This window comes from Sus scrofa, chromosome 4 (genome assembly GCF_000003025.6).
Source record: "Sus scrofa isolate TJ Tabasco breed Duroc chromosome 4, Sscrofa11.1, whole genome shotgun sequence".
Classification (NCBI taxonomy): domain Eukaryota; kingdom Metazoa; phylum Chordata; class Mammalia; order Artiodactyla; family Suidae; genus Sus; species Sus scrofa.
Window position 1 is genome coordinate 74,521,409 of NC_010446.5, and position 16,961 is coordinate 74,538,369.

At 39.6% G+C, this 16,961-nt stretch overlaps 1 long non-coding RNA gene across 1 annotated transcript in view; it reads left to right on the forward strand.

Moving 5' to 3' along the window:
• Positions 5,054-16,961, forward strand: part of LOC102166303 — a 73,196-nt gene continuing 61,288 nt past the window's right edge. Inside the window, exon 1 of the long non-coding RNA XR_002343315.1 lies at positions 5,054-5,170. This is a non-coding gene — a long non-coding RNA (uncharacterized LOC102166303). The remainder of the gene's footprint in view (positions 5,171-16,961) is intronic.

A 16,961-nucleotide genomic window follows, 5' to 3' on the forward strand; every position in this document is an offset into this window, starting at 1 on the left:
CAAACCTCAAACTACTCTGGCTTTTATTTACTGTGTTTTCAACAAAAGAGTTCCGTGCTGAAGACTGAATATTGAATCTTGAATTAGGGCACATTCTGTTCTCTTGGATCCCAGTGATAGACGGAAGACGTTCAAGCTGTAACTCCTCTTTCTATCTCCTGCCCTTTTGACAAATTACTATCACACTGTATAAACCATTGCCCAACTGCCGAGCCAACCCTTGGGTGGTGCATGTGCCTGGCCCAGATCTTTCAATAAAGAAAATATATGATAGGCAGAAAAGCACATAAAAACATCCTCAACATTATTTAATCTTTAGGAACATGCAAATTAAAACCACAGAGATGTAGCAGCAAAATAATGCAGCCCCGTTGGAAGAAGAGTTTGGTCACTTCTTATAAAATTAAACAGGTGTTTACCATATGACTTGGTAATCCTACTCTTTGGTACCTACTGAGGAGAAATATTCATGTTAAAACCTATATATGAAGGCTTATACCGGCTTTATTTATCACCCCCTCAAACTGTAAACAACCCAAATGTCCTTGAGCTGGTCAATGGATAACCAAGTTGAAGTATCCCTAAGCAATGAATACTACTCAGGAATGTATGACCTGCTGGTAAAGGTGAAATCTTAGGCATGGAGAACAGCTCAGTAGCTACTGGAGAGAGTGAAACTACAGCGAAGCAGCAAGAGGGAATTTTTTTAATATCCTGGAACTGTTCACATCTTATGATGCTGGTTACCCAAATTTATGCGTTTGTCAAAACTCATAAAACAGTACACCTCAAAGGGTGAATTTTACTGTAAATTCTATAAATTCAGTAATTTTTAAATAAGTCATTCAAGTGATGTAGCAACCAAATGCAACATGTGGTCTTCGTTTGGATTCTGATTTGAAATTAACCTGGAAAGAGAGATTTTTCAAAATTTCTGGGGTAACATAAATGGAGGCCATGTTAGATGGTAGCAAGGATTTACTCCTTTTGTTAGGGTAATAGAGGCACTGGGGTTGAGTGAAAAAAATGTCCATAGGTTTGAGATGCTCACCGTTGTATGACACAGCTATTGTATCATTCTATTTGGGGTATGTCTAAAATTTTTCAGAAATTTCTAGGAGTTCCCATTGTGGCTCAGCGGGTTAAGAACCTGACATAGTGTCCATGAGGATGCTGGTTTGATCCCTGCCTTGCTCAGTGAGTTAAGAATCTGGGCATTATCACAAGCTGCAACGTAGGTTGCAGATGTGCCTCAGATCTGGTGTTGCTGTGGCTGTGGTGTAGGCCTTGGCTGCAGCTCTGATTCAGCCCCTACCCTGGGAACCTCCACTTATTGCAGGTGTGGCCATAAAAAGTAAAAAAAAAAAAATTTAAGTAATCAAAATAAAAACACTGCTGTGTGTCAAACACAGGCAAATATTTAAACCCACTTCTGAATTATGCTGAAGTCCACACTCTTTATCACTATGCTATAGAGCTATCCTGTGATGCTGTGTATTGTCTTATTTGTTCCAGTCTTTCTATTTCCATATTTAAAAAGTATGTGAATAATCTAAGAGTGACTACCGACATTACTCAGGTGACATGAAAATACCTGGCCACGTGAGTTACTTTAATATGCTGTCTTCTTCAGTGAAAGCTATTTTTTCCCTCAAAGTATGCCATTGAACCTGCCACTGGAACTTTTAAATAATGCAAAGTTGTCAGAAATTTAGAACACTTACTTTTCCTAAAAACCCCAGAAATTTTTTCATATTCCCCTTCTGTTGCTGGGTCTTAGGTAAAAATCTTTTCAAAAATATTTTAGTGGCGAGTTCCCACTGTGGCTCACACAGTAAAGAGCCCAACATAGTGTCTGTGAGGATGCAGGTTCAATCCCTGATCTCGCTCAGTGGGTTAAAGATCTGGCATTTCTGCGAGCTGCAGCTAGGTCGCAGATGCAGCTTGGATCTGGTGTTGCTGTGGCTGTGGTGTAGGCTGGCATTCAACCCCTAGACTGGGAACGTCCATATGCCATAGGTGCAGCTGTAAAAAGAAGAATAAAATATTTCAGTGGAGTAGAGTAGATACTTTGAAAATAATGAAAGGCATTAAGTCATCTGAGAATGGAACCCACAGGCCGGGGTGGAGGGGACTGGGGGAGACTTCCAGCGCCCTTCTTGTGGTGTTCCCACTGCCATGCCCTGGGCTGAGTCAGAGAGCAGTTTTGCACACTGTACTCTCTGGTCATTGCGCCGCCAAGAGCAATATGTGCTGGACCCTCTTCAAGGTGAATCCAGAAGCTTGTCACAGCAGGACTGCAGAGAAGCCATCTGGACTCACAGCAGAGTAACCGTCTGTAGGCACCTTCCAGGTCCTCTTTGCTGCTTAGCCATGAAGATGAAATGTGGCCCAGGAAATACTGCAGTAGGACGAGCACAAAATAATCTTATAATGGCCTTCTCCTTTGTAGGAGAATGATTCTTTCCCTGTATGCAATGTATGGTATATATGTATGTACATGTGTGTATATACACATATATGTATGTATGTATGTTTATATATAATGATGGATGTATGTATACTTTATATATAAAATATTTTATACATATATACATCATGTATATAAACATACATATACATATATGTGTGTATAGTTATATGAACACAGATTGCACTCTCCATCAATCTAGGCCAATTAAAATTTAAACATCTACTGAACATTTGCTATGTACCAAGCACTGTTTTAGCACTTTGAATGTATGAACTCATTTCATCCTCACAAAAGCCCCATGACACGGTGCTATAGTCATACCTATTTCACAGCTGAAGCTGGCTGCTTCTCAGCGAGATACACTGGGCTTCAAGTGCCATTCAGAATTGCATATGGGAGTTTAAACTTGTATCACTGAGCATTGCTCTGCAGAAAAAATGAATTTCAATGTATAAAGCAAAATCCTACCTGTTCTAGAAGTAAATTTTAAACTCTTGGACACAGACATGTAGTATGTCCTGGTGTGGTGAACACTTGTTTTGTCCCCATTCCAGCCTCCTCCTTCATGTGTGCCTGGGGAAAATGACCCCAGCTTGGGCTAAAACACCGGCATCTGATTTCCTCCGTATTCTTCTCCAGGACTTCCCGTAACCACGGGCAGTAGAAAGAGGGAGCCGCTCCCAGTTAGGGAAAGAAGATGGGACGTAGGAGCCAGAGGCAGCCTTGTTTTGCCATATGATGGGACTTAATGTCCTTTGGGAGAAAAAAATGAAGTCAGCACCCCCTGGTGTGAGAGAGATACAGAGGTCTAGCTGTTATCAAGACTCTTGTTTTCCAGCTATTCTTGAAGACCAGGCATGTGGCTACCCTGTCCTTGATTTAATTGTTCGTCCCTCTCTTTAATCACGTGGCATGTCCCCAAAGAGTCTCTTTAGCAAATTCTCCTCTTTTTGCCAAACTACATTTTTTTTCCTGTCACTGGGTATAAGCAGTAAACAGTAACATTGTCACCAATCTTCACTTCTCCCCTTGAATAAAATAATTATCCATCTCTACCCTTTGCCGTGTGGGCTGTCCTCTCCTGGTGGGATTGTATACCTCTGTCCCATTGACTTTGGGCTTGACCATGTGACCCACGTGGGCCAGATGTAAATCGAGAAGGGACAGAGTCTTTCTTCACCACTTCTCTTGAGTTTCTGCTCTCCACTGTGTGAACAACATGTATCAAGTAGAGGCCACTTCCCTAGCCTGGCTCCAGCATAAGCAGACATGGAGAACTGATCTCATCCACCCGCTGCCTGCAACACAGCCTCAGACTCACAGAGCGGTGGTTTATTATTCACCCGAGTGAATAATAAACCTTTGTGTAAGTCTCTCAGATTTTAAGGTTAAGTGACATTATTACAGCAAGAACTGACTGATAGGGTACCATTATAGCCTTGATCGGTTTGCACCATGTCAAATGCTTTTTATACACCTCAAGTCTTTGAAAATAGGACTATGACTGTCCCCCATTTTGCAGTTGGGGAAACTGAGTCTTAGAGTGTATCAGCAATTTTCCCAAGGCGACTAAAAGACATAGGAATCAAGTACAGCTGACTCCACAGCCTGTGCTCTGAAAGATTTTTATACTGCTTCAAGCAGTGTCACCTTTTCCCAGTCTGTATACACAGCATATTTAGTTCCTGTATGTGGGGAAATATATGACCTGACTTATGATATATCTAAATTGGTATACTTTATTATAAGATTCTAACAAGTGACTATATTATACACATATGCAATCATATATATGCATCCATATAAGGTTATGCTATTTTAAATAGTTATAATTAGCTTTAAGAAATTCTGAAGAGTAAAATACTTAAAATACTGAGGAAATCAAGTGGGCAATTTTTATTTGGAATATTATTTTCTTGCTCCCCTTTTCAAATGGACTTAGTATAGGCTTTTATTATCAGAAAGTTCTCCAAGCACATTTAAAATGTTATGCAATTTGGAGTTCTCATTGTGGCTCAGTGGTTAACGAACCCGACTAGCGTCCGTGAGGATGCCTGTTCTATCCCTGGCCTCCCTTAGTGGGTTGAGGATCTGGCATTGCCATGAGCTGTGGTGTAGGTCGCAGATGCGGCTCAGATCCTGCATTGCTGTGGCTGTGGTGTAGGCTGGGTGGCTACAGCTCCAATTTGACTCCTAGCCTGGGAACCTCCATTTGCCATGGGTGTGGCCCTAAAAGACAAAAAGACAAAAAAAAATTTATGCAATTTACAAAATAAAATTAATATGTTTTTACCCTAAATTATGTAAAAATTATATCTGTAAAAGACTGAATAACTGCAACAAATTATGTCAACAGAGAAGGTTTTATGGCAGTTAACAGGTGGCTTTAAAAAAGATTGATGATTCAGTAGTATTCCTAACTATTATTTTTGAAAGAGTTTTAGACAATTTAACAAGCATTTTCAAAGGTAATTGTTACTGTTGTTATTTTTAGAAACATGGCAGTCTTAAGTACCAGTTTGTTCTGCTATCTACGTATTTGCCTAATTTCTGCAAATGATGATATTTATCTGTCCTCACAGGAGCTGTCCTTTGGCAGCCTGCTGGGATTTCCTTCAAGAGGAGGAGAGGAAGGGAAGCACTTGTCCAGGATAAAGCCTAGCTCCCTATATATCCGTTCCTCTATGTGGACGAAATGTAAGTGCACCATATCAAAAAGCTTTATATTGTGCTGATGGAAGGGTGGAATTCTGAGACTGTGTTTAGAATCCTCTCCTCTTAAAATCTTGTCCCCAAAGTATCAGGTCTTTTCAGAGTATCTCATGCGATTGCCAGAGGTGCTCCACTCAAACCTTCTCTTCCTCTAGATCAGTGTTTTTAATGTGTGTTTTGACTTCCTGTTGATTGAGTTGTTAACTTTTGGCCGCTTGTCAGGTTCTTTGATCCATTGGGATAAAGTCTTCACTGTGTGTTAGGGAAGGGTCAGGACTTGGTGATAAAACGCAACAGACAAGGATCTGAAAGGCTCTTCTCAGAGGATGGAAATGTTGGAGTTGGGAGTTCTTATTCATTCATTCTGTCTGTCTGTCTGTCTATCTATATCTATCTGTCTGTCTATTATCTGTCTTTGCAGCCAGTGGATCAGATGGATCTGGGAAAGGCATTCTTCTCAGATGGGTCTCTGCACAATCGGTGGAACTTGGTATGGTCTTTCATCCAACTTTAGCCAAGCGTCAGACAGTGGAAACTGGTGCAGACATGATTGCACAGTCTCTGTCTGGGCTACAGAAATGAGACTGCGATTTGATTAAGGACTGGAGGAACCGAGTTGCAACCACAAATGCAAACAGTAGCAGGTGAAAGATATTAGCAAAGCATGCATGAATTTGAATGAGATATAGTTGGGAGATGGAACTTAAGCATTAATACAAAGCCTCCTTATTCTTCCTGGCATCACTATTTGGGCCACTTAAGGGCTGTGCCAACTTTACTCAATGGAGCTCTTTAGGATCACACACAATTTTCAGTTCAAATAACAGAATGAGCACTTGTAATTTTCCATTTTCATGGGCACCTATAGAGTGTATTTGGATTCTTCTTTTAGCTGAAGTGAGTTTCATATCTCTGTTATCTGTTTCATAAGATATGTCATTTAATTACTACTTAGATTTGGGTTTTAGAGAAAATTAAAAGATTTTGAAAAGATTCTTTTCATTGTCAGTAACATGTTGAAACTATATTGAACATATATATTGAGAAATATGTTGAACATATATTTTAAATGGCAGATTTCCCACAGATTTAGCTATAGGCTTGTTTTCCCCAAACAAAGGAAAATGTTATTATTGTTATACTCAAGCCCTGGCATTTTATCTTAAAAGAAACCAAAAACATTCTGTGTTTGCTCCTTTAGTCTGGAGCCCATTAAACACTTTTTCTAGTGTTTTCTAGAAGATTTTGTTTGAATCCATGTTTATATCTAACTAAGCTGGGGTCTCACATGTTATGAGTCTTTTACTGACAATATCAGGCTTCAGGAAAAGTGATTACTCATCAAATACTCAGAACAGCTTAACTGGAGCTGACATAGAAAATATGCAAGGGAACTAGTTAGAGTACAGACAAGCTCATGCCTGTTCTATTAATGGGTGACATTTTAAACAATAGAGCTGTCAGACCCTACTGAGAATAAAGGGGCTTAATCATAGCAGGAATTAGTACACACGACAGGTGATTATGTGTTGGACACATGCCAGGACCAGCTGTGATGCTTCACATTATTTGTGATCTCAGTAATTGCAGGTTTGGGAAAAAAAGTTATTGGGGATTGGAGAACCCAAGGTTGGAGGGAGAAGTAAATAAAAACCATATACAACCCAGGTATTTCCACAATAAAGGTCCCTGCAAATGGGAACAGTTCAACCCACATTATAAATTTAAGTCCATCCTCTTTCTCTCCAGTTCAACAACATAGCATTGTAATCATGTCTTCCCCCCACCCCCCTTTTTCCAAATCTAATTATGGTGGCTACTTGCAAATAAAATAAGCCTGCTATCATCTACTTACTAATCTGAGATGAGAATTCCTTCTAAAATTCTTTAGGCGATATCTAAAGCCACTCAAGAAAACATGGGACCCAGTGGAAAAGGCATTTTCTCTTGAGGAAGGTTCTGCTATTTAGCTATATGATAAATATTTGATTGCTTTCTGTTGGGGTTTATAAAAAGAGATAATTCTTTAACTCTGAAACCATTTGTGGAAAATGATCCAGTTGGAACCAGTGATTTGGAGAATTCCAGACGTGAGAGGCTGGAAAGCAAAGCAGACACATGGAAAAAAGACAAGTAAAAAGTTTTACAAGATCAGGAAGCAAAGTTCTGGTTTCACATCCTAGTTAACCTAGAACGACGAGGGAGGCAGGAGGTAAAAAGAGGCTTTGTTTTAGCTGTTGAACTTTGGTCTAATTTGTTGATTGCTTTTCAATGGAAATAATACCTCAAGTCTTTCTATTTTCTTTATACCCTTGTGGTTGTTACTACAAAAGGCAATCCTGGCTCCATAGCTTTCTTTTACATGTTTCTTTTTTGGTACATTTTAAATTTAATGATAATTTCAAACTTTCAAACAGGTTGCAAGAATAGTGTTAGGAACTCTTATCCTGTTACTCAATTCACCAGTTTGTTTACATTTTATCCTATTTGATTTATCATTCTCTCGCTATGTGTTTATTTATATCTGCATATTTTTCTCAGTCTTTGGTAATGTGAAGACATTGAGTCCTTTTGCTCCTAAATATTTCAAAATGTATTTCCCCAGAACAGGGATCTTATCCTACATAACCATGATCCAATTGTAAAAAATATGGAAATATCAATTTAACATTGATACACTACTCTTTATCTGATCCAGAGACAAAAATTGTCCATCATCCCAATAATTCCTTTACAGCTAATTTTATTTTCTCATGCAGCGTGTAAGCCAGGATTACAAATACTTGTTGTCCTGCTAATGTAGACTCTTTTATTCCAAAACAATCCCTCAGCCTTTTAACGATCTTTATGGATATTGCCATTTTAATGGGAAACAGATGTTATTTTAGAGAACCTTCTTCTTTTGGAGTTTGGCTGTTTCTCCTTGATTAGATTCTGATTGTATATATTGTCAGACATACCGCAGAAGCGATGTTCTCTCTCTCTGAGTGTGTTATATCAAGAGGCATGTACATTTGGTTTTTCCCAATATTGATGTGTATTGACATTGATCCTTTAATTGAGATGATAAGGTCCCTGAAGAGATACTTGCAGACTAGCCTGTAAATATTCTGTTCCTCAACAGCCTTTGTTTTAATCATCAGTTTTAGCATCCTTGGAGGATTTTCTAGCTACACTATTTTTTTTACATTTGTTAGTTGGCATTCTACCACAAAGACAATCGTTCTTATCTTCCCGCTTATTAATATTTATTTATGTTACTATAGACACATAGATTCTTACTTTCTTCATTATTTATTTATTTATTTATTTTTTTTTAGGGCTGCACCTGCAGTGTGTGGAAGTTCCCAGGCTAGGGGTGTAATTGGAGCTGCAGCTGCCGGCCTACGCCACAGTCACAGCAATGTGGGATCCTTAACCCACTGAGCGAGGCCTGTTCTAGAAATTCTGTGAATTAAACCACATAGTAGGTCCTCTTTTGTGTCGAGCTTCTTTCATTCATAATTTTTGTGAGATTCATCCATGTCGTCATCTGTCAGTAGTTCGTTCCTTTTTTTCGTTATTAGTATCACATCGTATGACACACCACAAAAACTGCTTGTCGATGCTTGTGTTGATGAGCACTGGCAGTGTTTCCAGGTTGGGGCTATTACTAGCAAATGGTTAGGAGCCTTCTGGGACAGATAAAAAGTTTTTCCTCTGAGTAACACCTGGGAATGAAATGTCTAGTTGATAGGGTAGATAAACATTTAACTTAGTAATAAGCTGCTAAATCTTTCTCCAAAAGGGGTTACAGGAATACTTCAAAGATATCATGTGTTCCATTCCAGACACCTGCAATAAAGAGACTATCAAAACAAAGCAATTCACATGATTTTTTGTTTTCTCAGCACATATAAAATTATGTTTACATAATAGTCTGTTGAATATGCAGTATTATTGTGTCTAAAAAAATCCAATGTACATACCTTAATGTAAAAATACTTTGTTGCATGACTTCCCTGGGGGCTCAGAGGGTTAAGGATCTGGTATTGCCACTACTATGGCGTGGGTTCAATCCCTGGCCTGGGAACTCCTTCATGCCATGCGTGCAGCGAAAAAAATACTTCATTGCTAAAAAATGCTAACCAACATCTGAGCCTTAGCAAGTCATAATGTTTTTATGGGTGAAGGGTTTTGCCTTGATGTTGATGGATGCTGACTGCTCAGGGTGGTGGTTGCTGAAGGTTGGGGTAACCGGCAATTTTTAAAAATAAGACAATAAAAAATTTTGCTGCATTTGATCAACTCTTCCTCTCAAGAACGATTTCTCTATAGCTGTTTGATAGCATTTTACATACAGAAGACCTTTCAAAATTGGAGTCAACCTTCTCAAACCCTGCTGCTAATTTATCAATTAAGTTTATGTAATGTTCTAAATCATGGTTGTCATTTCAACTATCTTCTCAGTGTCTTTAGCAGGAATAGATTCCATCTCAAGAAACACCTTTCTTTGCTGATCCATAAGAAGCAACTCCATAAGAAGCAACATCCATTAAATTTTGCCATGAGGAGTTCCCGTCGTGGCGCAGTGGTTAACGAATCCGACTAGGAACCATGAGGTTGCGGGTTCGATCCCTGCCCTTGCTCAGTAGGTTAACGATCCAGCGTTGCCGTGAGCTGTGGTGTGAGTTGCAGACGCGGCTCGGATCCCGAGTTGCTGTGGCTCTGGCATAGGCTGGCAGCTACAGCTCCGATTAGACCCCTAGCCTGGGAACCTCCATATGCCGAGGGAGCGGCCCAAGAAATAGCAAAAAGACAAAACAAAAACAAAACAACACAAAACAAACAAAAAAACAACAACAAAAAAAATTTTGCCATGAGATTACTGCAATCCAGTCACATCTTCAAGGCTCCACTTTAGTTCTGTTTTTCCTGTAGTTTCCACCACATCTGCAGTTACTTCTTCCACTCTTCCACTTTGAAGTCTTGAGCACTTCAAAGTCATCCCTGAGGATTGGAATCAATTTCTTCCAGACTCCTGCTAATGTCGATATTTTGACGTCTTCTTATGCATCATGAATGTTCTTAATGCCATCCAGAATAATGAATCCTTTTGAGAAGGTTTTCAACTTACTTTGTCCAGATCCAGCAGAGGCATCACTATCTGTGGCTGTTATAGCCTTACAAAATATTTCTTAAATCATAAGACTTTGAAAGTCAAAATTAATCCTTGATCCATGGGCTGCAGAATTGATAATTGCATTAGCAGACATGAAAACACCATTAATCTCATTGTCCATCTCCAGCAGTGCTATTGTGTGACCAGTGCATTGTCAACGAGCACTAATATATTTAAAGGGATCTTTTTTTTTAAGTATTAGGTCTCAACTGTGGGCTTAAAATATTTAGCAAACCATGTTGTAAACAGAAGTGCTGTCATGCAGGCTTTTTTGGGCTCAATTTATAGACCACAGGCGGAGTGATTTAGCATAATTCTTAAGGACCCCAAGATTTTCAGGACAGTTAATGAGCATTGGTTTCAACTTAAAGTCACCGGCTGCATTGCCCATAACAAGAGAGTCAGTCTGTCCTTTGAGGCTTCGAGACCAGGCAGTGACTTCTCCCCTCTAGCTGGGAAAGCCCTGGATGGTATCTTCTTCCACTGTAAGGCTGCTTTATCTACAGTGAAAATCTGCTGTAGAGTGTGGCCGCCTTTGTGAATATCTTAGTCCCTCTCCTGGATAACTTCCTGCAGCCTCTATATCAGCACTTGCTGCTTCACTTTGCACTTTGATGCTACAGAGACAGCGTCTTTCCTTAAACCTCATGAATCAATGTATTGCTGATCATATAAGAATGGGTTTATTCCATCAGGCTATTTATCAAGCCTGTATCAAGACTTTGTATAGCAACTCTTGAAACCTGGTAGTAGAAGTCTTCCAAATATTTTTTCCTTCTTTCTCCCCCTTTTTAGGGCACCTGGGCATCTGGTGCCTGCCCTCTGTCCATAGCACTCACACATCCATCTGCTTTTCTTTGCTTTCTCTCTCTCTCTCTCTCTCTCTTTTTTTTTTTTTTTTTTTTTTTTTTGCTATTTCTTGGGCCGCTCCCGCGGCATATGGAGGTTCCCAGGCTAGGGGTCGAATCGGAGCTGTAGCCACTAGCCTATGCCAGAGCCACAGCAACGCAAGATCCAAGCCGTGTCTGCAACCTACACCACAGCTCACGGCAACGCTGGATCGTTAACCCACTGAGCAAGCGCAGGGACCGAACCCGCAACCTCATGGTTCCTAGTCGGATTTGTTAACCACTGCGCCACGATGGGAACTCCTTTTTTTTTTTTTTTTTTTTTTTTTTTTTTTGTCTTTTTTAGGGCCGCACCTGCAGCATATGGAAGTTCCCAGGCTAGGGGTTGAAATGGAGCTGCCGCCACAGCCATGGGAACACCAGATTGGAGCTGTATCTGCAACCTATACCACAGCTCATGGCAATGCCAAATCCGTAATCCACTGAGTGGGGCCAGGGATCAAACCTGACAATAGTCAGGTTCTTAACCCATTGAGCCATGACGGAAACTCTCTCTCTCTCTCTTTTTTTTTTTTTTTTTTCCTTTTTAAAAGATTATTTGGTCCTGAGCATTTCCATATAAATTTTGGAGTCAGCTTGTAATTATTTACCAAAAATATCTTTCTGGGATTTTAACTGAGATTGCATTGACTCTAAGATCAATTTTTGGAGAAATGATATTTTAACAATATTGACTCATTTAATCTGTGAGTATGGATTTGTTTATTTTCCCATTGAATTCTGTCGGAGGTGTTTTGTATATTTTTAAACTCTTCAACTATTGTACAAACTGGATAATCATTATGTATTTCTGGTGAATTAAGCTTTTATCTTGATGAACTGTCCCTCTAAGTCTGTGGTAATAACCCTTGTATTGACGTCATTTTCCTCCTCCTACTGCTGCAGCTGCTCAGGTCACTCTACATGGTATTTCACTCCATCCTTTTACTTACGACTTCTTCATGCCTTTATATTTCAGGTGGAGCTCTCAGAGATGGCTTTTTAAATTCATGCTGATACTTTCTGCTTCTCATTGGGAGTGTTTCATTCTTTTGTATTGAATGATTATTGATATGCTTGGATTTAGGATCATACATTTTATTATTCTTTTGTCTTTGTCCCTTCAGCTTTACATTCATTTATTTCACCTTTTCTGCATTCATTTGCTTTATTTAATACTTTTTAATGTTTCAGTATAATTCCCCTATTGGCTTTGTAGCGATGCCTCTTTGTAGTGTGTATGTGTGTGTGTGTGTGTGTGTGTGTGTGTGTGTGTGTGTGTTTGCTCTAGGGACTACAATATAGATCACAGCGTACTTAGTGCCAATATCGCGTCCCTTCATGTAAAATGTAAAAACCACACAGCAGTTTAACACAATTTATGACCCGATTCTACATGCTGTTGTTACTTGTGTCTTATATCAAATACATTACAAATGCCACAATTTGGCATTATTTCTCTTTTATTTTTGTTTTAAACATGCACATGCTTTTATTTTTTTTTATTTATTTATTTTTTGCACATGCTTTTAAACATGGTGAGAAAAGCAAAAAATACATGGAGAGATAGGCATATACATGCACAAAAAAGCAAGAGTCTTATATATGCACCCACTTCAAATATTTTTCTCTTCCTGTAGATCCTATGGTGTCATTTTCACCTTCAAAGTGAAAAATTTCTATTAGTATTTCTTATAGTGCTGGTTTGCTGGTGGAAATTTCTCAACTTTTTTTCATTTGAAAGTGATTTTCTTCTACTGACACTTTTTATCAGACATAATGTTCTGGCTATTATTGTTTCTGATGAGAAATCAGCCATTATTAATGTCATTCCATCCTTATATATAATAATGACATTTTTCTCTGATTTCTAGATTTTCTGCTTAGTTTTCAGTGTTGAGCAGTTTAACTGTGTTACATATTTCCTCTCTCTCTATTTCTTCCTCTATTTCTTTCTCCATGGTTTTCTTTGTTTTTTGTTTGTTTGTTTTTGCTTTTTGAGGTCACATATTTGTGGCATATGGAGGTTCTCAGGCTGGGGGTCAAATCGGAGCTCCAGCTGCTGGCCTACGCCACAGCCACAGCAACTTGGGATCCAAGCCGCATCTGTGACCTACACCACAGCTCACGGCAATGCCAGATCCTTGACCCACTGAGTGGGGCCAGGGATCAAACCCGCATCCTCAATGATACTAGTCAGGTTTGTTACCACTGAGCCACAGCGGGAACCTGCTCTCTGGCTCTTGCTCTCTCTCTCTCTTTTTTCACTTAGAGTTTATGGAGTTTCTTGGGACCTATATCTTGTTTTTACTACATTTGAAAACCTGTCAGTCATTATTTCTTCAAATTTATCTTCTTCTTCCTGTCCTTCTGGTACTCCAGTTGTACATGTGCAAATTATTTGCTATTGTACCACTAGGCTCTGTTCATACTCTTTTCAATAGTTTTTCTCTCTTTTTTTCACATTTGATTTGTATTTAGGTTCACTAACATTTTCTTTGGCTGTCTCCAATAAGCTGATAAGCCTATACAGTAAATATTTTAAATTCTATACATTTTACTTTTGCTCTTCTAAATCTTCCATTTGGTTCTCTTTTTACAGTTTCCTTTACTCAAAAGATTTTCTTCTTCAGTTCATTTATAATGATCATGCTCTTCTTTAGGTCGCTGACGTATTTATTATACCACCTCTAAAGTCCTTGCCTTCTAATTATGTCTGTGTTATCTTGACCTCTGTTACTGCATACCACCTTTCTTTTTAGCAGTTGTTCACATTTTCCGGTTTTTTTCCATGTTCATAGTGCACCAGACTTTTTTAAAGGATACATTCATTTGTAAAGATGATAGAGTCTCCGGTCCCTTTTGTCCTCCTTTTATAACTATAGATTTTCGTTCTAGTGGCAACTTAACTTCATCAGTATTATTGGAATCAAACCTCAATGTCTGAATCCTTGGAATGAAGAGCAGGTGAAAATGCTCAGTTTTTCTAACTTTCCAGCTGTTGCTTTTCACAGGGAAGCTTGGTGTTTCTCCAGTGCATACAAAGGTCAGGGGTCAGCTGAGGGTTTGGACAGAGATTACATGCAGTTTTGAGGATTCCTCTTCTGTGACTCCCTAATTTCTGGAATTTCTTATTATTCTCTATGCTTTCTAGCATCTGTTAACTCCACACCCTGACTTTTTTTTTTTTTTTTTTTTTGACTTTTTGCCATTTCTAAGGCCGCTCCCACGGCATATGGAAGTTCCCAGGCTAGGGATCTAATCGGAGCTGTTGCTGCCAGTCTACGCCAGAGCCACAGCAACACGGGATCCGAGCCGCATCTGTGACCTACACCACAGCACACAGCAACCCTGGATCCTTAACCCACTGAGTGAGGCCAGGGATCGAACCCACGACCTCATGGTTCCTAGTTGGATTCGTTAACCACTGAGCCATGACGGGAACTCCCACACTCTGACTTCTTAAGCCAGAGAGATCAGACTGCTGTTTTAATTCTGGTTTATGCCACACAGACTGGGGTGTGCCTTTTAGCCAAGAGTCATAACAAGAGCAAATTTTCATCCAGTAAATTATTTTCTATCAAGGACAGACTCCTCTACAGGTGCAGTGTGCTTTTGGTCAGTCTCCACTGCTGACATGTGGTTGTTTGTTTGTTTGTTTATTTACTTATTTATTTTTTGGGACCATACAGATGGCACATGGAAGTTCCCAGGCTAGGGCTCGAATTGGAGCTGCAGCTGCTGGCCTACATCACAGCCATGACAACTTGGGATCTGAGCCATGTCTGCAATCTACACTGCAGCTTGTGGCAACACTGGATCTTTAACCCACTGAGAGAGGTCAGGGATCAAACCTGCATTCTCATGGTTACTAATCAGTTACATTACCACTGAGCCACAATAGGAACTTCTAGTTTTTTTATTTTTAAAAATACTTTGTCCAGGAGTTCCCGTCGTGGCGCAGTGGTTAATGAATCCGACTAGGAACCTTGAGGTTGCGGTTCCGTCCCTGCCCTTGCTCAGTGGGTTAACGATCCGGCGTTGCCGTGAGCTGTGGTGTAGGTTGCAGATGCAGCTCAGATCCCGCGTTGCTGTGGCTCTGGCGTAGGCCGGCAGCTACTGCTCCGATTAGATCCCTAGCCTGGGAACCTCCATATGCCGCGGGGAGCGGCCCAAGAAATGGCAAAAAGACCAAAACAAACAAACAAACAAAAAAAACTTTGTCCAGAGTTTATCATTGTTGTTTGCAGGAAGTACTTTGCCATTACCAGACTCTCCAGAAGGGGAGCTCTCATTATATAATGTTTAAAGATAATATTTTGGAGGCTAAATAATATATTCAAATGTAGATCAAAAATTATGTGATGACCTTTTGATGAATATGTGTCACCTATCCAATTATATTATAAGCCCATTGAGGGTTGACTCTTGGTCTTCTTTGTGGTCTTATTCCCTATCATTGGGACTTTACAAAGATTTTATGATAATGAAGAATGCTATATTCTTCATTATATTGTTAAAGAGGTCAAATGCAGACTTTTAGTTTCATTATCTTCTTTATCCCCCCAAAAGAGGTCTCAGTTTTGAAAATGTGTGTCAGGTTGTACTATGGGAATAGAGATTTCATACTTCTAGTTTACAGATCAGCAAACCATAGCCCACAGACCAAATCTGGCCCACTGCCTGTTTTTACATAGGAATTTTTGTTGGAACACAGCCAAGCTCATTCACTTATGGATTGTCAATGGTTGCTTCCATACAACGATGGCAGAATCGAGTAGTTGTAACAGAGACTGAATGGTTGGCGAAGCCAAATATACACAGGGTCTGCTCCTTACAGAAAAGATTTGCTGATCTCTGCTTTAAATCAATGTGAAATATTCACCAACACTTAAAAGAAGCAGTTCAAAGAGCATGCTCTATTGCACATCGATATTTTGAGGAGCATCTACTTATTTTTGTCAGTGTGCTAGACGATAGACTCATTGTGGCAGGCAGTGTAATGGTCCTTTAAAGACCTCCATGGCCTAATTCCTGGAACAGTTGAATATGTTACCTTACATGGCCCAAGAGACTGCAATGTTGTTAAGGGTCTGCCTTGAAATGGGAAGATTATTCTGGACTATCCAGGTGGCCCCAGTATACTCAGAAGAATCTTTAAAAGCAAGAATCTCTACTGGCTGGAAGTGGTGATGGAGGGAGAACTGGAGAGATGTGATATTGCTAGAGCTAAAAAAGAGATGGGAGGGGGGGCTGAGCCAGAGATGAGGTGTCTTCTAGAAACTGAAAAAGATGAGACAATGAATTCTCCCTTAGAGCTCCAGGGAGGAATGCAGCCCTGCCAACACCTTAATTTAGTCCAGTGAGGCATGTGTCAGACTTCTAACCTGCAGAATTGTAAGATAATATAATGAAGGTTTGTGGTTTTAAGCCACTAAATTTGTGATGATTTGTGATAGCAGTAGTATTCACTGACTGCAATGCACAAAGGAATGAATTTGTTTCATAATTATTGAAAAATTATGCTAAAATTAGAAATATATTAGCTAATCACAGAACAGAGTCTCTCTTGCTGAATCAGCTTTATTTTTGTAGCAACATAGTTTGGGTAGGTACTTTTGTATCTGTTTCTGCCATCTGTGATGTCTGAAATCATTAGGAAAAAAATTCATGTGTGAAAGGAAGGCAGTTCTGTGGGCTTTCACTGAGTTATGGTTGCCAGGGAAAC